Raw genomic sequence first — 24,311 nt, 5'->3', positions numbered from 1 at the left:
GGCGATCTCATGATCTCAGACTGTACTTAGCCAAGTTTTCCCAGAGGATGGCGTTCCTTCCTTAGTCAGAGGCTCGTGCCCCACGTTGGGCGCCAGTTGTCCCGACCCGCAGGACTTCAACCAGGGCAATGAACCTAAGCGAGAAGGAATGAAGGGACAAGAGACACGAAGAAGGACAGCAAGACAAGGATTCTGATCAAGCTGCCAAATTTTATTTTTCACACAGGGGTATTTATATGCTTAGAATAAAGAAGCTTTTTCATTGGCCGTAGCAGCTGCAAGATGTTTGCTTAGGGCAATGTGAAAAGGTGGTCCATAGCAGCTACCTGGTCTTTGTTTGGGGCAGGATGAAAAGACCAGATTCTATAAATAACCTCGAGAGATGTTCCAGCGAGATAGTCAAGCTTATCATGCAGAGAGACTCCCTGCAGGGCTCTGGACATCTTTCTACTTGTACATCCTGACAGTGCTCAGGTGAGTGATCAATTGGCAAATTTCAGGTGCTGCATGGATAAGTCTTCTGTCACCAGTCTGGATTTGTGTGTGTGTAGAAGTGGGTTACAACAAAGATGGTCGAACCTTTTGGTAACTTTTCCTGCTATCTTCGCGAGGGGAGGGGGGGGTGCATGGGCTTCATGGCTGAGGTCCAGGGGCCTGGAAGGGTAAGGTGCTTGAAGGAGACTGATCACCTTTAAATTACAAGACCAAGGGATTTGTGTGCCCTGGAGCTCTCTACTCCCTTGGGCCTGGTTGGTGGCAGTGGCAGCTTGGTAGGACCTGGGGGTGCGTCTCACAGGGGGTGGTTTCCCAGGGGGACAGAGTGTGTGGCCAGCAATTAGTAAGGATATGCACCCTGCGAGTATGGAGTGCACCAGCATAAGTCAGACTCCGGGTCTTCTCATCATGATGTCTGATGGTTGAGGCCAACCCTCTTTTAAATCTTGACCTATGATCTTCAGATCTCAGACTCCTGAGTAGCTGGGATTACAGGCATGATCCTCTGGCACTGGGCCTCTGATTCTTTTTGGTATATTAGGGTTTGAACTCAAGGCCTTAGGCTTGCCAGTCAGGTATTCCACCATGTGAGCCAAACCTTTCTGTCTTGGGCATTTCCAAAATAGAGACTAAATATATGGTCAGGCTGGGCTGGATCATGGTACTCCTATCTGTGACAGGCATGCTCCACCAGGCCTGGTCCTCTGTAGTTGGGATAGTAGACATGTAGCACCATGTTCAGTCATCGGTTTAGATGGATTATCTCAAACTCTTAGTGCACAGCAGTCAATTCTTGACCACAGGGTAAGCCCTGGGTTAGGCTTCAACTCTTGGACCTCAGTCTCCTCTTGGAACAGTTGTGAGGAAACAAGGGATTTATACAGAGGGATCTCTGGCACAGGGCACAGAGGGAGCGGCCATTAGATAAGGTTCCTGGCAATTCTATGAAAATGAAAGGAAGATAGCTGGAAAAGGCTCACATGGGGCTTGTTATTAATCGTGGAATAGGTGAGGGATTATGAAACAAAACATGTCTCTCTTTTATCCTTACCTTGTCCCCATGAGGAAGAGGATCCTTCACTGTGTTCAGTTTTGCAGCTGGGGATACTGAGGCAAGGAGAAGCCAGGTGACATACTCATGACCTCCAGTTCACAGGAAGCTCTGCCTGACTTCTCTGCCATACTCCCTAGGACAATGGGTGCTATTCAGTCCACTTCTTGTGGTGAGAAGTCCAATTCTTGTCAGTCGTGGGGCTTGAACTCTGGTCCTGGGCACTGTCCCCGAGCTCCTCAGATCAACGCTAGCACTCTACTACTTAAGCCACAGAGCTGCTTACAGTTTTTTGGTGCTTCTTTGGAGATAAGAGTCTCACAGACGTTCCTGCCCGGGCTGGCTGTGAACCATGATCCTCATATCTCAGCCCCCTGTGTAGTTAGGATTAGAGGTCTGAGCCATGGGCACCCGGCTTAAGTTTAATTCTGACTTTTTTTCTCTCTCTCACAGGAACTGGTTGAATGTGTGCTGGAGGAGGTGGCCCAGCGTCCCCATGTGGTTGGAACCCAAGGTGGCCCTCTCATTCTGGAGGTAGACTGTGGGTTAGGAGCTGTCTTGCTCAGCCTGTTGAACCAGCTCCATGAGGTAAGGCCCTCTGTGTCCTGGCTAAACTATAACGGTTATTCATTGTCCATCCAGCCTTACTGGACTTAGTATTTTTTGTATGTTATTTTCTAGCACCTGGCCAAAATTATGATACATAGTTATGGAATGAAAATATAATGCCATCATAAGAAAGTCATTTAGGTCTCTGGAAATGTGACTTCATGGTGTGGTGATTGCCTAGCCTGCTTGAATGCCTGGGTTCAATTCCTCACAGAAAAACACTGAAAGAGGTGCTGTGCCCCAAGTGATAGAGTGGTAGCCTTGAGGGAAAAAAAAGCAAGCTCAGGAATAATTCCCTAGTCCTGAGTTTAAGCCCCCTGGACTGTCAAAAACAAAAGAAAACAGTTAGTAAATGCAAAATAAAGAACACATACTTGGAATATATAATTGCTCCTTCCATACTGATACCTGACAATAGTCCCTAATTCATGCATTTTGCCTATATTAGGATACTGTGTTGAAAAAAAAATGTTTTGTTCATTAGATCACTGCAGTTAATGCCAGGAATGTACTTAGATGTCAAGGGAAGATGAATTCTGGAAATTAAAAGATTCCAGGCTTTTGAGTGGTCACTGGTAATCACAGAGAAGGCTAGTCTAAGTGAGATTTGGAAATCTTTCTGGTCAGTCATGGCACTAAAAAGGCAGAGACTAATTAACAGTTGTGATAGAAGAGAAGGAATAACTCCAGATGGAAGGAATAAATGATAGTAACTAACATATACCAGAAACTGTTCTAGAGAAATATTTTTGGTTATTGAAGAACTAGTTATCAACTAGGTTTATACCTCATTGCCTTTAACATTGTAAATCTCTTAGGCTAGTTTTTAATCTCTGTGTGATAAATGTATCTCCTTCTATGCTGTTCTTTCATACCTGATCTCCTTTGCTTTCTAAAAACCTGTCTTTCTATATTACTCTATGAATATTGCCTAGTCCTAAATAACACCTACACAGATGGCAGAGGATGCTAATGTAAGAGTCCCATAGCTCATGAGTCATTAATATAACAACATGGAAAAATGAGGACATATTTATTCCTACCCCAATTTTTCTGAAAAGCTGCAATGTCATCATTTGGTTCAAATTTCCATTCTTTGTCTACATAGTGTCATTAAGTACACATAAATGCAAATATGAGCCAGGTGCTGGTAGCTCAAGCCTGTAATCCTACCTACTCAGAAGGATGAGACCAGAGGATTGTGGTTCAAAGCAAGCCTTGTCAGGAAAGTCCATGAGACACTTATCTTCAATTAATCACAGGAAACCTGGAATTGGTGCTGTAGCTAAAGTGGTAGAGTGCTCAACTTGAGATGAAGAGGTGAGGGACAGCGCCCACAAAAAAGTGCAAATATGACTTTCAGTTTCCCCAAAAGGAATGACAAGGTCAATAGTAATCTTTCCAAGCATAAAAAATAATTACAAAATGATTCAGTGCACCTACTTTCACTGAGTTATTTAAGTTATGGCTTCTTTGCTGGGCATATTCTCTTCTTTTAAAAATTGTCAATTATTAGCTTTATAATAAACTTCATCTAATATTTTTTTTTTCAAAAGAGAAGTCCATACTGTCGATATCACTTGGCTTTCTTACTATCCTATTTCAAAGCTAATCCAGGCAGGAAAGTCTGTCAAACTATTATCTCTAAATAAACACTAAGAAAAGCCGGAAGTGGAGTTTTGGCTCAAGCAGTAGAGTACTAGCTTTGAGGATAGGTGGGCAAGAAAGACAACTGTTCAGGGACAGGGTCCAGCCCCTGGGTTCATGTCCCAGAACCAGGACAAACTAAACAAACAAGCAAACAAAAACAACCCCCAGATATTTCTTTGGGACTGTCCTTAAAGGAGTACTGCTCTGAGAAGAGGCTGCTTGTGCTGAACATATTCACAAGATCCTGCTTTTTTGGAATCCTTATTGCTATGGAGAACTCAGGACCAGACTAAAGGAATTGATAACTGACTCCTGCCAAAAGAGAATCTTCTCAGGGATGAAATATCCATAGATAAGACACTTTTAAACCTCCATGTCTTTGTTTCTTTGCAGTAGAACAACTTTAAAACAATGTTATTAGGGGCTGGGAATGTGGTTCAGTGGTACAGTGCTTGCCTTGTATGCATGAGGCCCTGATTTCTCAGTACCACATAAACAGAAAAAGTCAGAAATGGTGCTGTGGTTCAAGTGGTAGAGCACTATCCTTGAGATGAAGATCTGAGGGAGAGCGCCCAGGCCCAGACTTTAGGCCCCACAATTGGCAAAAACAAATACAAACTAACTAAAAAAACAACAACGTTAATTCCTTTTATTCTATGCTGGCCTTCACATGGCACATTATTATCTTTTGTAATACTCTCAACTAGAAGTTTACAGACAAGTTTATATGAATAAAAAACACACTGGAAAAAGTAAGGGACAGAGTTTCCTTCAATCCTTGGGATTCTTTTCTTGTACAGTAAAAAGGAAAGCACAAGTTAATTTGAACTTTATCATTTCTCTGTGTTCAATTCCTCTCCTGGGATCAGTTTCCACAAAGTCCAGTAACAATCATTGGTGCTTCTTGAGGTCTAATGAATGTTTTCTGTCTTCATTGAAATAACACAAGGACACTTTTGGACATGAGGTAATAGGTGTTTCAGAGAAAACTTAGTAAAAGAGAAAATATAAAATTTATATTGCTTATAAATATATTATCCATGAGTACATTTAGTTCAAACTTCATAATTGCTCTGCAAATTAAGCCAAATTTTAAATGGGAAGAAGGTCCTCAGATCATTCTTTTTGTGAGTGTATTTGCTGTGTGTTATTTCCCTAGTGCACATGAATTAACAGTAAGAGAAACATTTGCAACAATAGGAGAAAGAGAAGTTCTGTGTTTAAGTATAAGGGTTCAATACAATATAGAAGACTACAAATAAGACAACATCGAAACAATAAAGCCAAGTCCAATATGTAGATTTATGGGAGTGTTCCTAAGTGGAATATGAAGTATGAGGCCTTTCCCTTTCTCAATCACGTTTGCTAATCGCACAAATTTTTAAAAATAGAATGGAAGAATAATTCTCGTTCCAATGAAAGTCAGATATAAGGGCATGGACTTAACTGGAAAAACAAGTCCATCTCGAGAGAGCAGGGATTATACTGGCAATGAACTAGTGGCTAAGATCACATTTCTTTTTCTTTCCTTTACTTGCATTTTGTTGTTGTTGTTGGTCTTGGCACTTGATCTTTGGGCCTGGGCACTGTCCCTCTGCTATTCAGCTCAAGGCTACTGCTCTACCACTTGAGCCACAGTGCCACTTCCAGTTTTCTTGTAGTTAATTGGAGAAAAAAGTCTCTGGGACTTTCCTAGCTGGGCTGGCTTTGAACCCCAATCCCCAGATCTCTCCACCACGCAGCTTAAGATCACATTTCTAACAGTGTACACTCAGCATATGCAATGTGTATGTTCATCTATCTTTATATGAATTTTTGAGTTAAAAATGTGGGCTACAGCTTAGACTTTTCACTCACAAAAATGTTCGTAGTTTAAAAGTTGATACTTCTGGAGATATAAAACCTAAGAATGTAAAGCAGTCTGGGAATTTCAGTTTGCATGCAGCCTGGGCAGAACAGTCTTTGCCACACTACCAGCCAAAACCTGAATCGGAAGAATGTCTCAGGTGATGGAATACCAGGCATGAGCAAGATTGATGAATAAGAGCTTGAGGCTTTTGCATACATACATACAAACATACACATACACACAGAGGCACTTATATGTGTACACACAAATACACAAATGAAACAACTCTTAGAATATGTAGAAAAGTTTAAAAATAGCAATAGAAAATATGTCCTGAGTAAGAATTAAGAGATGAATTTTAATATTAGAAAGTCCTCATGAACTTTCTTCAAAAAAGTTTGAGACTATTACATAGGTAGGGACGAGAGATAGTAAGAGAGTCAAGTAATTACTATTAAAGGGATCGAATGAATCAGAGATCCCAGCAGGTGCATCTGAAAATGATCATATCCTGTGTCAAATGTTAGAAGATCTTCTAAAATAGTACATAAACACTCTGAGCAGTCTGTCTAGTGGATAATATCATTGGAGAAGTTCAGAATTGCTAGTCTATGTCTAGATTAAATAAACCAACAAACATGGCAGGGCAATGTGATACAAACCTGGAATTCTAGCACTCAGACTAAGGCAGGAGATTAGAGAGTGGAATTAAATAGTGATACATTTCCTGGACCAGGTAGTATAATTTTGTCTAATAAAACAAACCAAACAACAAGAAAGGAATACACAGTTGGAAGTTTGGGCTAATTTTGTTATTATATTTTGAGAAGTCAAGTTTCCTATTGAAATGCAACTCGTATATAATCTTCAGTTTTGTTTTAAATGCTCTCTTCATTCCAGAACATTCCTAGATTCAAAATGGCTCATGATTCCCACCCAAAATTTGAAAAAGTAAGTAAGCATCATTCTGTTGGATTCCAAAGAAATGAGGAAGGATTACAAAATCTTAAGCCTAGAGAAATTTCAAAGTTCATCTAAAGCAGGACTTTGTAGATCATGCTAAATTAGAATTTAGAGTTAACATAAATATTTTAGTTTTGCTTCTAATTTCATATTTTATAGGATACTACAAAATTCTTTTTGAGTAGAGGGTTTAATTAACAAATTCACAAATGATTCTGGCATTCTATTTGCCTAGAATATGCTTTCAAGAGAGTTATAATTAGATCTTAGTTAATAGAAAATTCCAACAATTCATGTATAAAATGATAATGTAAATAATCTAGACAGAGTTGCCAACAAATTGATATTAATTTATAAATATAGAAAAATTGCAATTTTTGAGGGTTTTGTATAACATTGTATGAAGAGAATAATTGTGTGACATCTTCTTTCTTCTACCTATATGTAACACAGGAAACAATTTCCTTAATTACGTGCCTCTGTATACAATGAGAAAAATGCTACATTTGGGGTTTGTTTTTGTTTTATTGGTTTGTCCTAGGGCTTGAAATCTGGGCCTGGGAACTGTCTCTGAGCCTGTTTATGCTCAAGGCTCGTGTGCTACCACTTCAATCTCAGTGCCACTTGTGTCTGAATTTTTCTGAGTTTATTGGATATTTGAACCATAATCTTCTGACCTTAGCATCCTAAATATCTGTGATAGTTTAAAAAAGTATAAATATAAATAACATTTGCAAGTGTTCTGATCTCAAGAATCTTACTGGGGGAAAAGTGATGCAACCCAGTTAATTGTAGTATTCTTTCCAGAAGAAGGAGAGAATCACATTATCAGAGGTGTAGTATTTTTTTCACAATAGAGATAAGGTATTCATGATGTGAATTAAGGGAATATTAAGGTGCACTTTACAAGTTGGAAATTATTGGACTAGGATGACTTTATGGCATAAATCTTTGGATTGATGGTTCATAGAAATTATAGCTTTCTCTGATAAAATTTGCTTACTCTTGAAGAATTAATTACAGATGCTTCATAATTTTATCCTCTACCAGAATGTGGCTATTTTTCTGTTGACTTCTCAATCTGTAACACTCCATTGGAAACTGCATCTATTGCAAAATTACATAACATGCAAACAGGTACTGTTTTGAATCGCTTAGGTATGGAATGTTCAGAATTTGAAAATGAGTAGTTATTAGTCATAGGTATTTTGAGGAACACATATATTCTGTCCTCTTAACAACTCATTTACTTTTAAAAGTTATGGGTTTCCATAGAATTAAACAACATTCAGTTTTAGTATGAGAAAGTACTAAATTTTCCCTTTTTTCAAAATATTGTCAAGTTTATTGTGAAAATATTGTCTAGTTGTATAACATTCAAGTTGATGACTCTCTGATAAAAAAAGGAGTAATCAATTCAAATTAGATGCCAAATAATATTGATTTTTAAAAAGTTACTACATAAAATAATATTTACTATAACAATACAGTGAAATTATTTTTTATGTAGCTTATTTTTTAATTTAATTTTATTGTCAAATTGGTGAACAATGGGTTACAGTAATTGTAAGGTAGTGAAAACATAACTTTTCAAACTTTTTACCCCCTCTTTCATTTTTCTTACAGTTTTCTTTCACCTCAATACTCCTCACAAGTTTTAATATACATTTCCAACATATTGTCTTTTGAGTATTGTTATTGCATTGGCTTGCCCTTTGTCCTTTGTCTTGCAATTTTGTTGTTCCTCTTCCTTTCCCTAATTAAGGTAAATGTATACACAATACACAGGGCACAAAATCAAATACAGCTGATGCCAAACCATAGGTGGAAAACCCAAAGAAAATAGAAATCACATAGTACATTAAAAACAACTGCAAAAAAATCTCTGTTTCCATACCTTGGAGTTCATTTTGCTCAGCATCAGCTTATATGTTCATATATACACATAAAGCCACTGGAAAATAATAGTTGCATGGACATTATATCATATCAACAACATGTTACTGTTTTTGATGGAAAAGGTTGAATTAGGATTAGGGAAAACGTGATTCTGATAAAGGAATTTCAAAAGAGTTTAAAAATTATGACAGGTATATTTTATTTGTTCAAATTTTTAACAAATTAGCCTATTAAGAAAATTGCCTGGGAAAATAGGCTTTCATGCAAAGAAAGCTATGGAGACCTAGTTGAGAGGGAGCAATGTGGGTAAAGATAGCTCATTTTCACACTAAACAAACTTCAGAAACCTTACTGTAAATCCTGTAGGTTCCCTTGAGAATTGTCCTTACCCAGGAAATATACTCTCACTGTGTGAAATTCAAAGTTCTTAAGAAAACTAAGACATCAAATTTTGTGAATTGACCTTTAATTACCCAAATTATTCTTTGAAAAAGATAATTTGGGTCAAAATATTTAGGGAGAAAGGGCCCTTCAAAATGAAAGAAGGTATTGGGTTCACACTTTTCTGTTTGTAACACTTTCCACAATGTCTTTGCATGTGAAGCACTGAAACACAGAAAAAAATCTGATTGGTTACGCCAATGATTACACATTTCTAAGTAGCTCACAAAAAATAATATCCTTATTAACATGAGGTAGTGAAGACTTCTCTTATTACATAAGCCAAAAAGTTTGGGATCAGAAAAGAATTGAGAAAATGGAAAGGGTAAGAAAACAATGTTCTTAGAAGCCCTATCTAAGCATACTGACTTCAGCAGTGGAGGGAGGCCAAAAATTTTGATATAGATTGTCTTAATATTTTTGCTACCTAAAGTGATTTTACAGAGCCTATTTGGCTCACTACAATGTAGAACAGTTTGAATGAGGACAGGAAAATAAATTCTACGTCCAAATGAGGCAACTTAAAAGAGTTTTAAAAGAGAAACCATGAAGATGTAGCGGGGTGGGGTGGGGAGGAGATCTTATAGTCTTTCAGCTTCACTGGACTTGAAGTCAAGAAGCTGTGCTTAATTGGAAATCAGGGAAGAGCTAAGAGGAGGACATAGAATTAGGACATAGAAGCATTGTCCTTTGTAATAGACACTGTTACCCAAGGTATGGATGATTTAACTCTATTCTATTCCATACATCTTGCTGAGCAAATGCAAGACTAAGAAAAAATAATCTATTGAAATAATTTTGCAAAGAATAACTTCACTGATCCTGATATGGTATCTAAGGAGAGTCTTAAGAGAGAACATAAAAGTGGAGTATACTTCAGTTTCCTCTAAGCATCTTGTTAGCAAAATATATCTTTGAGGTTAGAAATGATTGAACCAAAAAGTAGTGGAGTACTTATTTTTGTGGAACTTTAGACACAAGAAGACTTTCAAGGTAAAAGAAAAAGTATAGCTAAATATTTGTGATCACAGCTTCTTGGATCGGTTTTTTGGAGACAAAGTTTTACATTAGAGTTTGTCCTCATTAACATAGATGTTGGATTTTCGTGGCAACCAAATGCAAGGGTGAAGCTTAATGGACTCCCTTGGACAAGTAAACAGCATGGTAGAAAAAAATGGCAAATAATATTTAGGAAATTAGTTTGGCTAATTACTTTGCCAGAGCAAAGAATGAAAGATATAATTCAAAATCACTTGACTTAAAAGTATGAAGAAAGAGTAGTGAAGAGAGATGAGAGAAAACATAGAGGACTCTTCTGTCTACAGTGGAGTAATGGATTCTTGATCTTGTTTCTTCCATTCTATCTTCACAAGCTATCAAGTGTGGCTGAGGACTGGAGTATCCATTGCAGACAAAGAGAACTCACAGAAGAAAATATTTGCAGCAGATGTAGGTGATTCACAACCTTAGATAATCTACTTAAATCTGTTCAAAATTCTCTGCTACCCCAAACTGCCCTCTTTGAACAGCTTTGTTTGCTATTCCCAAGATTACCCTTCATGAACTATTTAAAATTTTGAGAGGTCATATACATCCTCTCTAGAGATTGCTGTTTGGTTATGATTTTTGTGTGTTTTTGTTTTTTGTTGTGTTTTTTAATTAAATTTCAAAAGGTTGTGCAAGTGTATTACAATAAATATGTCCATCTAATTGTCCAATGCTCCTGGATCAGAGTGACTCCTTCTATCATTCTCAACCAACCCCTTCTCCAAGATGTATTTCAGATTTATCACTTCCTTTATCACATGTGTACATTGAGTATTCTAGCTGTACTTGCCCCTTGTTCCATTTTTCATTCATTCTGTCTTTACTATTATTCCTCTCTGGTTTCAACTTCCTGATAGTCATTCTGTTAAACTGTTAATATTTTGAAAGGTTTATATACTATCCATGGAGTTTCAATCCTTCGTACACTTGAACTGATGTCAGCTTATATTTCCATAATTCATTAATCTGCAATAACAATTTGCAAGACTGGAGACGTGAAGCACCTAGACATGATTTTATTCTCATCCATTTGTAAGATTAATCTTTAGTCAACAAGAAAGTTTAAAAATGGCTTAGAATATATTCCTAACTACCAAATTTTATAAATGGCTTTGAAAAAGGTTTGTGATTATTTTATTTTACATGGGATAATATTTTCTACTACCTATAAGTTTTGGAAAAAGAAGACTACGATTTACTACTATACAGGAATATGGTAGAAATAGAAGACAGATTTTATGTTTGTCACATCTCTGATGAGTACCCATATTCATGACTTTAAGTCATATTTCTTACTATGTTAAACTGATAGGTAAAATATAAAACAACATATGATAAAGCAACTATTTGTGACTTTTTAAAATGTACCTTAGTAAGTGATTAAACTTACTTTATTAGCTAGTGTTTGGGTTTGAATTATGGGAGGTTTTTCTATTTGACACATTTCTGTAAGGCACCTACTGAACAACACAAATGGTGGGTGGTACTATTTCTAAACTTTAATGAATGGTTGAACCGGTTTGGCGTTAGTGCTGGGTAAATAAAACAACTCTATTGTAACTTGCACCCTAAACTTGAAAAATTTTGTAATGTCAATATTGTCTACTTGTCAAATGTTATTTTGGTGAATGTGATTTTTAAGAGATTATTTGAAAAGGAATATGTTTTCAGGAGATTAAGTGTAGGTTATCATTGGTTTGAGACTGATAACATTTTTATTCTACAGAAACAAGTTTTACTGAAGTACCAGTATTTTGAAGCATTAACGATCTTCTCAATTAATGGTTTTGTGAATTATATTTGACCTGTAAGTCAAGTTTTCCTAGCCTTGGTAGACCAATTATGGATCTATCGTTCTAGGAACTATTTTTTTTTTGCCTACTTATGCTGGACTGAAATCTTGGAGTAATCATTAGAAGAGGGGTATTAAAAATAATTTTGTGACATTTGTGATCTTGGTCACTCATATGGGCTGGTCATTTGTTAATTGAAAGTTTGAATTACTGTACTTTCTCTCAGATTTTGTGATCTCATCTTTCATTTTAAGTTGCATTGCATTACACAATTGCTTACCACTAATTCCGGTGTCATAAGGAATTGAGATGGATTTTCAATTAATTTCTGTTGGCAAGTTTCATGAGCCTCGGTGAGAAATCTTCCCCTTGTTATCAGATGAAGAGGATAACTAAGACCTGGGATCCTAGGACCCATTGGTCCTGCAGAAGAATAATACCTTTTAGATATCATATCAGCAAAATTTGGGTACAATAAGTAGAAATGCTTCAGAAAAATAGAGAAAAACATTTTGCAACCAGTGAGTTAAAACAATAAACAGAGCAGCAGAGCAAAATCCCTTATAGATTAGAGGAAAACAATTGTTTTTTTTTTACAATGTGAATTCAAAAGACCAAGAATACTTAGAACATATCACAACTTTATACCAAAGACATTGCATTGATACTTTTTATATTCTAATGTACATTCTAAACCTTATTATTTATATTCAAATCTATTTATTGTAATAAATATCTATTTATTTGTCAAATTATCAATTAATTCTAGTAAGTTTCACTGTGTGAAAAAATATCAGCACGTATAAATATAAAATATATAACTATAAAATATAAGAAAAAAGGCACATGTTTTGCAATGTTCTGTTGTGGTTAGGGTATCAAAGGCAACTGTGTTTTAAAATATTATTCCATTATTTCTACCTCAGTGTTTGGTAGAGTTGGACCTAAAACTTTACCATTTGGAGATTTACAGCCTAGAGACAAGAGGAAACACTGTGATTAAAACATTACCAATTTAAGGCCTAATATCGAGGAGAAACATATAGACTTCTCTTGTAACTATGAAAATATTTGATGAAAGAAAGGCAGTAGTGTAAATTCCTGCCTGGATGGATGGTAGATTGGCCAGGACATTTGGTAATCATGCATGTGAATTTTTTTTTCACCTTCTTGGCTTTAGCTACTATTGAAATGTTAGGTATAAAAAACAATTATATTTTGATAAAATACCTTCTAGTCTAAATGATTCTGTCTTAACTGTTTATCTCTCTATGATCCCTTTTAACTAATATTAGTTTTGTTCCAATAAGAAAATCTATGCTGTCAGGGTAAGATATTCTGGTTGGTCTGTTGCTACAGGGAAGAAGAGTAAAGGGTCAGGTAGACATTTATACCAGTAAGACATCATTTAGGAATTTTTAAGCTGCAGAAGTTTAGAAGTAGCTCTTAAGCAAGGCTTACTTTGAATCCATTAGCTCCACAAAGCTAACTCAGTTTATAAATAAGTACTTGAAAAACAATGACCTTTGACCTAGCTATAAAGGCTTCAAAGTATGATCAAATTTAAAAATCAAGAACTCTAACAACAACAGATGCTGGAGGGGATGTGGACAGAAAGGAACCTTACTTCATTGTTGGTGGGAATGTAAACTTGTTCAACCACTTTGGAAAGCAGTATGGAGGTTCCTCAAAAGACTTCACATAGATCTCCCCTATGATCCAGCAATCCCACTTTTGGGCATTTACCCAAATGTTTACAAACAAGACCACACTAAAGCTACCAGCACAACTATGTTTATTGCAGCATTATTTACCATAGCTAAGATATGGAACCAACCCAGATGCCCCTCAGTAGATGAATGGATCAAGAAAATGTGGTATATATACACAATGGAATTCTATGCCTCCATCAGAAAGAATGACATTTCCCCATTTGTTAGGAAATGGAAAAACTTGGAAAAAATTATATTAAGTGAAGTAAGCCAGGCCCAAGGAAGCATCGGTCCCATGGTTTCCCTTATTTGCAATATCTAGTATAGGTATGAGTCAAGCGGAAAAGGTCAGATAATGTGATGTTAGGAAAATGAACCCTTAAATATGCATTTTAATGTTTTCGTTTCTTTCATGCATGTGTTTCTAACGCATTTATAAGATTATTTCTTTGTTGCTTTGTATGTCCCTCCCCCACAGTGTAACCCCCGCTTTCACTATATTTGATGTCAGTATAACATGTGGAGGAGATGGGGACAAACAAGTCGTTTAAGGATTCAGGTGGACCTGTTGCAACAATGAGAAGTACAAAATGTCATGTCAAAACCAGCTTTACAATGTCGGTGTGGGGGGGAGGGGGGTATAATTGGTTGGGGGGAGGGGGTAAAATTGGGTGGGGGGAGGGGGGAGGCGGGGAAGGGAAGTGAAGGGTAAACAAAGGAGGAGGCTGCAATGCTTGGTAAGAAATGTATGCATTATCCTGCCCATGTAATTGTAGCCCCTCTGTACAGTATGTTCTCAAATAAAATAAAATACAATTAAAAAAAATTGCAAATGTGAGCAATCGACCAAACAATATTAGCTTTTCCCAATATACACAGAATTTTAGAGAAGTAAGATCAATAACATTTTTAGGAACAATAAGGTTTCCTAGTTACAAACAGTCAACCAAGGATATATGCCTGTATAAAGATTGCATCAATAACTACTTAAATTTACAGGATACTACATGCTTCAGCAGGACGTTTACCCAAATTACTACAATATAGAGATTATCATGGCACTTGCACAAGGATGATATGAAAATTTGTGAAATATTCCATATTTTTCATTCTTGAGATGCAAGAAATGAAAAACAGTCATTAAAAAATTTATTACAAAAATACAAGTCGTTATGTCGAAAAATGAACTTTACAACTTTGTGCTGGTGGAGGGGTAGCAGGGAGGATTGAGTGGGGAAGCAGGGGAAGGATGGGAATGGATGGGAAGGGTAAATACAGGAGGAGGCTACAATGCTTGATAAAAAATGTACTCATTATCTTGCCCATGTAATTGTAACCCCTCTGTACAGTATTTTCACAATAAAAAATTTAAAAAGGCAAATGTAACAATATATGTAATTCATTGAACTGAAAGTTAGTTTGACATCAGTGTGTTAAATCCTCACCTTAGAATGGCCTTTACATAGCATAATCTTTACAAAACATTTGAAATTGGATAACATTGTCATTTTATCCCAAAGAAATAAAATACTATAAGGACCTAGGAAAAAAAAGGAATCTTAAACTTTTTCTATATGGAATGCTATCTGAAATAACACATTTATTAACGAACCTATATATTATAAAACAATGTATAATTCAAAGTATTATATCTAGGAGAGAATTAAATAGATTATGGACATTATACAAACAAAATACAGAGTATTTTAAAATATACTTTTTTCATACAAGCACCAGAAATATTTTTAGTTTCTGTACTACTCATTTCAACAGATAAGTTAAAGTGATTTCTGATTTAAAAATCACAAACCCTGCAGAAATCATTATAGATGTATACAAACAACTCTTGAATACATTTTGACATCAAAGTCAGGCAATTCACTTGAAGAATACTATGGAATCCATGAATTTTTAAAGTAAGATATTGCTGTTGCTTTGTCTTGTGAAAATATTTTGTACAGACACAAAGATGGATTGGCATTTTTGAAATTTAAGAATCTTAACCAAACCATTATGAGTTAGGAGAACAATTTTTACAGCCTTCCACAATTTAAAAGAGGTAGTGATACATATTTATCCTTTTGGCAATATTAAATGCAGTTTCTTCCAAGTCGTTCTTCAGACCTGGTTTGATATAATGCTTCAATAGAAGGCAATCCAGCATATCTTTGATATTTCTATTCCAAGCAGCAAGATGAAAGGGAGTCAAGAGGACTTTACTTTGGGCATTGGTATCTGCCTCAATGTGAACTAAGGAAGCAGCCACTCTGGTATTATTCAACATATAAGCACTGTGCAGGGGTGTCTAGCCATTCACAGTAATTGCATGAATATCTGCCTTGAGCCACCAACTCATGGACCATGTCTAAGTGCCCACTGGAGGCTTCCCGATGAAGAGAGGTATACTCATCATCATCCCTAGTATTCACATGAGTGGCCTTTTAGGAAAGCAGTGTCTGCACTGTAGTAAGCCAATTATTTTCAGCAGCCCAAACAAAAATTTGTTTTAATACTTCTCCATTTTTTTGCAAATGATATCATTCCTCACTTTTTCATCTTGTTCCTTGTCTTCATCAGAATTGCCTAACCAGAGACAGTGAGTACCAGTGGGAATGGGGTGCACATGTATTCCAGAATAGTTCACGTTGGTTGAACTGGTCAGAAAAATACAGTGAATTTTCTACATCTGTTATTTCACCATGATTTTCTTTCTCTTTTTCCAATTTTACTATTGGAAATTATTCTAACTGGAGAGTAGGGAATTCATAGAGAGCAAAGGAAAGGTTTCCTCCATATTCAAAGGTACAGACTGAAAATGGGACCAGTGGTGTCTTCATGTGCAGCTTATTATAGGAATGAGAAAATATGAAATAATGCCTTCTATGTAAATGATTTGGGAAATGGCAGAGCAGAAAGTGAAATGATGCAACCAAAAATATAAAAGCAAAATAAATTAGGATAATTATGGAGCAGTCACATTATCTATGAGAGCCATGAAAGGGAGAGAGGAAGAGAGAGACAGATGTACAATGACCTAGCTAGCCACAAAATCCATGCCTCTAATCAATTTATAGAGCAAACAATTTTATTTTTTAAAAGAGGTGGAAATGGAATTTATGAATTTTCTTGAAATTAGTAAATACATTTTTATTAGCCTACATAAAGAGACATAGCTTTGACCAAATTACAGACAAAAATCTAAATCCTTGATAATTCTAGTAACAGATCTGACTGAAATCAGTTGAATCACACTTTTCCTGTAGAGTGAAGGAATAGGTCCAGGCTAGGAAAGCAGCTAGAGAAGGCAGACCGATTGTATCTGTGACAAAACTTTGTGGAAAATGGTATCAAGGATTAAGTACTGGTGATCCACTTGCACTGGAAGTGTGAATCTGAACTATTGCTTGCTGATTCTGAACTATTTCTTTAATAATTATAAGTTCCAAGAAGAAAAGGTGAGATTTAATTGATAGCAAAGGATTAGTAATACACTTTGACTTCTCATTAAGCACCTTCAATCATCAAAATCACATGAAGACAATAGACAGGCCTACTTTTTTGGATGAAAACAAGTATCTTTAAAACAAGGTAATTAAGTATTCCTACAAAGGACTTCTATTTTACTACTGCATTATATAGTTTTTTCTAATATTGGGTAACAAATAATGGATCTATTAGAAAGCTCTTAAAGCTCATATGTTCAATAGTGAGTTCTCTTATATTATACCATGGTATTTTTGTTTATGGTTTTAAGAAGAAATTTACTAGCTTAAATTTCTGACAAGACAATATCATCACTGTACAACTTGCTTCTATACTCTAAGTTTTAAATTACTATCTAATATGTGTATTAGATAGCTATAGAGGAAAAACTAGAAGCCACACTTGTGGCTCATGTGTTTATCCTAGCTAATCAGAAAGATGAAATCTGAGGATTGTGGTTTGAAACCAAACCAAGCAAAAAAAAAGTCCATTAAATTCTGATTTGAAAGTAACCAGCAAAAGCTAGAAATGGAGCTGTGGGACAAGCAGTAAAATTCTAGGCTTGAGAAAACTACAACAAAAAAACAACAAATTCTGGGACAGAGCCAGGCCATGAGTTCAAGCCTAGTATTAGCACCAAACAAATGAATTAATTAATTAATTAAAATAAATTAAGTGGTCACATGTGGCGAGGCAAGTAAAATGTGACACCCATGGTGACTGGATTGTGTATTATTTTGTAATAAGGCAAATTAACATTTGTCCTAATCACTAAAATTTTATTTGTACTTTTTTGTACTAAACCCTGAATTTAGCATGCAAGTATATGTGTGTACATGTGCACACGTGTGTATGTGTATATGTGTGCGTGTGCTGTTGCAATGTTGCTTGCCAATGTGGACAAGGTGAGGCTCAAAAGAGCTAACTGTGTTGCAATGTTTTTATTTATCAGTGTTCTATCATGTCATTTCTGTGGAGCCACCCTTCTGTACATTTTATTTGTCAAATAATATCATCATCATAATCAAAGCATATACAACATTAAGTTAGATAAAAGAGACCACTTTCAGCTCTTATTATATGTTAGGTAAGAAGATACAGATATAATTAGGTAGTAAGTTATTGCTGTAAGATGACTGTCAGTACAAAATATGTATTTGACCTCTTAAATTGGTTATACTTTTAAGATATACTCATGGAGTGAGTTTGACTGACTTGACCAAACAGGTATTACTCTCTGGTTATTCCTGTGAAACACAAGGTGAATAAACTCTTTCTGGATTTCTGTTGAAAATAACTTTCTTTGTAACATTATATCTATTCTCACTAAGATAATCAACCCTGTATTTATTTGGTTTGAATATCTCATCATATTGTCTGAAAACCAGTATTGTGGATATGCTTGCTAGATATACCTTTCAAAACAAACAAACAAAAAGCATGTGTCACCTCCAGATTGTGGATGCATTTGAAGTTCTTTTGTACATGCAATGGGATCCTCACTAATGGCTCTTTTGTGAAAGTAACTATCACAACTTTAACAAATAAGGCTTTTCGAATATCTTTTCCAATATAAATAACAACCCCGAGAGCATCCTGCAATTTCTGAAAAGCCTTTGAATATTTTTAGTATTATTTCAGTTCATTGACTATAGAGCTATAGACATTTCTGAAATAAATGTTAAGATCTGAAGATGTAAGTGGGTATATAGGCTTTTTATGCAATAGAATATTATGAAATATTATGAAATAGAATAAAAGGATATAAGTGAATTTGGTAAGCTAATTATTAGAATAACTTTGTTTTCTAGTAACAGGTTTTTTTTTCTTTTTTTGGGGTCCGGTCGTGGGGCCTTGAACTCTGGGCCTGGGCACTGTCCCTCAGCTCTTCAGCTCAAGGCTAGTGCTCTACGGCTTGAGCCACAGCGCCACTTCCGGCTTTTTCCTGTTTGCTTATGTGGTGCTGAGGAATCGAACCCAGGGCCTCATGCATGCAAGGCAAGCACTCTACCACTGAGCCACCTTCCCAGCCCCAGTAACAGTTTTTTGAATGTAGATGATGCAGTTAAATTATTTCCTTTGTGGCTCTGTACTTCAGTTAGTTTTATAATCTTGATAATTATAAGAGTGAATTTGTAGAAAAATAAAGGTATTTGAAAATGATGGATTAATCTTGTGTTTTCTCTACTCCCAAGAAAATGAGTTATTTTCAAGTGTTAATATTTTATCATTGAATCTTCAATATCACAAGAAATTTTGAAAAACATGCAGTAGTATTGATGTCTTTTTAAACCAATTGTATTCACAAGTTGGAGAGTCTTTAATTCATGCTTAGGTCTTGGTTTCCATGATTTTTAACCTCTCGTTCCTAACATTAATGATAGGTAAGACTGCATTTTTGGGTATATGAAAGGTAAATATTTATCTGGGGTCAAAGGTGATTTTTATATCAGTCTTGCTTTAATAAAATTTTAAAGCAATACATTTCTCTCAAAATGTTGGGTATAAAAAGCAATCAAGATACATCTAATGGTAAACAACTTATGTGAGCTACAATGTGGAAATGATTGGTCTATAAGACCTGCAATCTGTTTCCTTCAGGAATTGGGGAGATTATTCTTTCAGTATGACTGCGATGCAGTGTTGTCATGGGAGAGAATATAATTTCTACAATTTTGACCTAGAAATCAAAAATGTTATAGTTTAGCAGTTCCTTTCACCAGGGAGGTATAAATTGATTATGAACTTGGAGTTTTCATATTGCAGTTACCTATTTCCTTTTTTTTTTTTTTTAGTTGGTCTTGGCACTTGAACTCTGGGCTTGGGTACTGTCCCTGCACTCTTCCGCTCAAGTCAAGCACTGTACCGCTTGAGCTACAGTGCCACTTCTGGTTTATTAGCGGTTTATTATAGATAAGAATCTCTCGGACTTTCCTGACTGCGCTGGCTTTGAACCGCGTTCCTCAGATCTCAGCCTCCTGAGTAGCTACAATTACAGGTATAGCCACCGACATCCCGCTTAGTTTCCTATTTTCTAACAAAGATAAAGTGAAATATTATTAGAGTGTGAACAATAATTCTGGGAAATTTTCCTAGAATTAGTGAACTAAGTGCTGGTATTTTAGTCACAAAATAGAATGAAGATATTTGATACGGTGGGAATGGGCCGCAGGCTAAGATTTACCATTTGTGAAATGTTGTACTAGTAATTCCAACTATGAAGACTTCAATATCATCATCTGAGAATTAGAAATAGAAGTAGTTCTACTTTATGGGATTATTGTGAGGATTAAATTAGATACCATAGGTAACGTACTTGGAAAAACAATCAGCATTTGATCCTTTCTACCTGTTATTTTATCATGTGATGAATTCTAACATTTTTACTGTGATTTTTATATTGTTTCTCTTTAGGATATGCAATGTGATGTATTGACATTCATTTTGTTGGTCACTTTTCTGTCATTTTGAGGAAAATAACTGCAAAGAAAATTTCTGAGAAGGAAACTACTATTTTGACTCATGATTTAAGAGAACACACTTCAAGGTTCAGATGTCTCCATTGTTTTTTTTTTGGGGGGGGGTCCGGTCGTGGGGCCTGAACACTGGGCCTGGGTGATGTCCCTCAGCTGTTCAGCTCAAGGCTAGCTCTCTACCACTTGAAACACAGCGCCACTTCCAGCTTTTTATTTTTGCTTATGTGGTGCTGAGGAATCGAACCCAGGGCCTCAGGCCTGCAAGGCAAGTTCTCTACCACTGAGCCACCTTCCCAGCCCCGTCTCCATTGTTTTTAATTATATTTTTATTAAATAGTTGTATGAAGGAATTTCCATTCAACAAATCAGTTTATAAGTACAATGGATCTTTACGTAACTTTCCAATACCCTTCCAAACCTCACCCCACTTTCATTTCTTCTAGTTTCTGCATTGAATATTATACCTTCCCTCTCTTCATCCATAACTCTCTTTATTCCTTCCCTTTGACTTCCGCTCATATCTTCCAAATGATAGTTTCTTGGTATTCATTTTGTTGGAATAAAAGTTCAATTTTATAAGAAATTACACCTTTTAAATACTCGTCTGCAAAGAGCATGCTTTGGTTAATACTGTTGTGTAAACTTGCATAAAGTCCTATGTTCCAAATACACGACAGAACATGGGTCCTCTGTGTGTCTGGCTCTGACTTAGTTTACTTAACATATTTTTAGATCTATCTATTTCTTTGCAAATTATGTAACAGTCTTCATAATGGATGGGTGCAATCCAACTGTGTATATGTGCCCCACTTTCTCCAACCATCCTTCTACCATAAGACATCTGGGCTGTTTTCATAACATGGTTACGGTAAATAGTGCAGCAGTGAACATGGTTGTGGAAGTGATTTTGCTATATCTTTTGGAAGAATTCGTCACTATCTTTCTGGGAGCAATCCTCTAGACAATTTTTCAAGAATAAGTACATCCCTCCTTTCATCTCCATCATAACGTTTTGCAAGGCCTCAAAAACACACTACCCCCTACAGGTCTCAATAAGCTAAAACCACACTGGGCCCATATTCTTTCAATACATTTTTTTTCATGATTATACACATAATTTACTGAGAACCTTCTATGTACTTTTCTAATGTGGGAATGAGAGACATGACAATAGAGTAAAAGTAAGAAAATTTCAATTTAATTAGCTATTATAATATTTAAAAACATTTTCAGCTCTAACTCATAGCCTCACTTACTATTGTTTTAATCTTTATTTGAGTACTTCATCAATCCCCTAAATTATAACAGGTGCGTTAAATACAAAAGCAAAAATTGTGGTTTGATTTTGACACTCATGTGTGAGGATGCACAATATGGGCAAATAGATAGATTGGAATTAATACCCATTATCCATTATGTTAAATTAAGATGGTTTTCCCAAACTGATTCTCGCAATTCATATTCCATTCAACAAGAAACTTGTGACAATTCCCTTTGTTTTGCTCCTTAATAACTTTTGTTTCCATTTTATTTTACAACGAAGGTTGATATTTCATAAATCTACTGTAGATACAAAGATACGATAAAATATTTCTGTCTGTATGCATTGATATATACATACACACATCTATTACACAGGTTGTAATGATAATTTATAACTTCTGTAACTACATGATTTACTAAACTATTTAAAAAATAGACAGCTTATGCCTGGAATCCTGGTTACTCAGGAGGATTTCCTGCAGGTTTTTAAGTACTGAATTAATTTGTGTTTTCTTGGGTTGTTTTGTTTCATTTGAATGTATGTGTTGAGTTGTTCCAAACTTTCCTTTTGTTTCTTTCACTCACGTTCTTACCTAAGTGCTGAGAAACCAATTCTTCTTTCTCAAAATAGTCAAGGTGAACATTATTTATTCCAAAGCAATTTCAGTAATATTTAAATACCTTCATACATATGAATGTTATACGAATGCTAAGTGCTGAGAATGGTCTTTTTATTTTCACAGCAGTCTTTGGCATACACAGACAGATCATGAAATATATGAAGATAATAAAACTATACATGCTTGCCAGGAGGAGAAAATCCTATTATTAATTGTTTGACAAAGACTTCCCTTCTTGTGAAAGAAATACACTGTTTGATGCAGAATTTCACAAAATCATATAGCTAGGAAGAACCTAAACAATCATCTAATACTACAGAGTTGAGGGAGATGAATTGCCCTCCTGAACAATTTACTTTTGGGTCATATAAAAGCAGGCTTGCAAAAAGAGAATAGACTTTAGAGAAACATGATCAGTTGTATGTAAATAGCTGTTTAGCTGATTTTGTTAATTTGTGAACCAATACATGGCAATAGGGTACAACAAGGTAAAAAAAATTAAAGAATTTAGTATTGAAATACTCATTGGTGTGTTTGTGTGTTCACGCACACGTGTGTATGCACACGCACATTTGCAGGAGCTCATGCATGTATTCATCATTCCTGAAGCTTGTTAGTGCCTGGGCACTATCCCTAAGCTTCTGTGCCCAAGGATAGTGGTCTACCACTCGAGCCACTGCTGCACTTCTGATTTTTTGGAAATAATCACATGTATTTTCATGATTGGACTGGCTTTGAACAGTGGTCTTCAGATCTCAGCCCCCTGAGTAGCTAGCTAAGCTGATTCAGCCTCTGAGTAGCTAGTTAAAGTTCTGACTATCCTTTATGCTTCACTGCTCTTTTATTCTTTTCCTGAGGTAATCACAAGCCTAACTCATATATATGTCAAGTTTTTTAAAAATACTGCTACTGCTTGGCACCAGGGGCTCCCATCTTTACTCTTAACTACTTAGGAAGCTTCAGTACAGAACCCAAGCCTAAAGTTTAGTGGACTTCCTTCTCATTCTATAGCTGGGTGAACTGGATCATTTCCACGGTCCTGCACTATCTAGAGGCAAAGATTGGAAGGACTGCAGAATCCAGGCCAGCCAAGTTAGGCAGCTAGACAAGTTGGTGTGCAACTCTGATGCTATTGATGATGGGAAGGCTAAAAGGACAGATCAGGTGCATGTTCTTGTGGAAAGGGAACCCCTATCCTATAATTAACCACTGATATGATGCCAGCCTAGCAAGAACAATACTCCAAGTTGAAATCCCCAGTTACCCACAACCAAAATAGGTAAATACATTAACATCCCACAACTTAGTACAATCTGTTCTTTGTTTTAATATCATCTTTATCTGATTATCATATGATGTGACAGAATAGTTTCTTCATTATCTTAATATATATTTTAAAAGACCTAGAAAGTTCTTTCTCACTTATTAAGTGCAAACGAATGGCAATTCGTCTCATTTGTTACATATTTGACTACCACTATAAATTCATCTTATGATTTTTATTAATAGTAATATATTCTGATTTATTACTTTACTTGTAACATTTATAAACTTTTTGCTTCTCTGCTGAAGTTTAAGTATTTAAATAGTATCATCAAAGTATATTCCTTGGGTTCCTAAGACAGTTTTTTACAAAGTTTTTAACCAATGGCTTCTAAGAATTCTTAATTGGTATATTATTTAGTTTATTTTTAATTTCAATTTAATTTTATTGTAAAGGTAATGTACAAAGTGGTTACAGTAACATAAGTAAGGTAATGAGTACATTTTTTAATGGAAGGAACATTGTTATCCCCTCCATCGATTTTCTTGTACACTCAAAAAAAGAAATACTGATACTTTAGCTGGTGCTATTGATCAATGGGTACTTTTGCTTTCTTTGTTCATGCATTTTTTATTATAAAATTGATATACAGAGGGTTTACAGTTTCTTCAGTCAACTAAAAAATGCAATTCATTT

At 35.7% G+C, this 24,311-nt stretch overlaps 2 pseudogenes; both read left to right on the top strand.

The window, feature by feature from the left end:
• LOC138813055 (tubulin beta-2 chain-like) overlaps positions 1-24,311 on the top strand; it is a 174,468-nt pseudogene that overhangs the window by 39,747 nt on the left and 110,410 nt on the right.
• On the top strand, positions 14,517-14,616 carry LOC138813064 (U6 spliceosomal RNA; annotated as a pseudogene).

The sequence above is a fragment of the Dipodomys merriami genome, unplaced genomic scaffold (assembly GCF_024711535.1).
Source record: "Dipodomys merriami isolate MVZ:Mamm:240054 unplaced genomic scaffold, mDipMer1.0.p SCAF_58, whole genome shotgun sequence".
Lineage (NCBI taxonomy): Eukaryota > Metazoa > Chordata > Mammalia > Rodentia > Heteromyidae > Dipodomys > Dipodomys merriami.
This window is presented reverse-complemented; position numbering and strand designations above follow the sequence as displayed.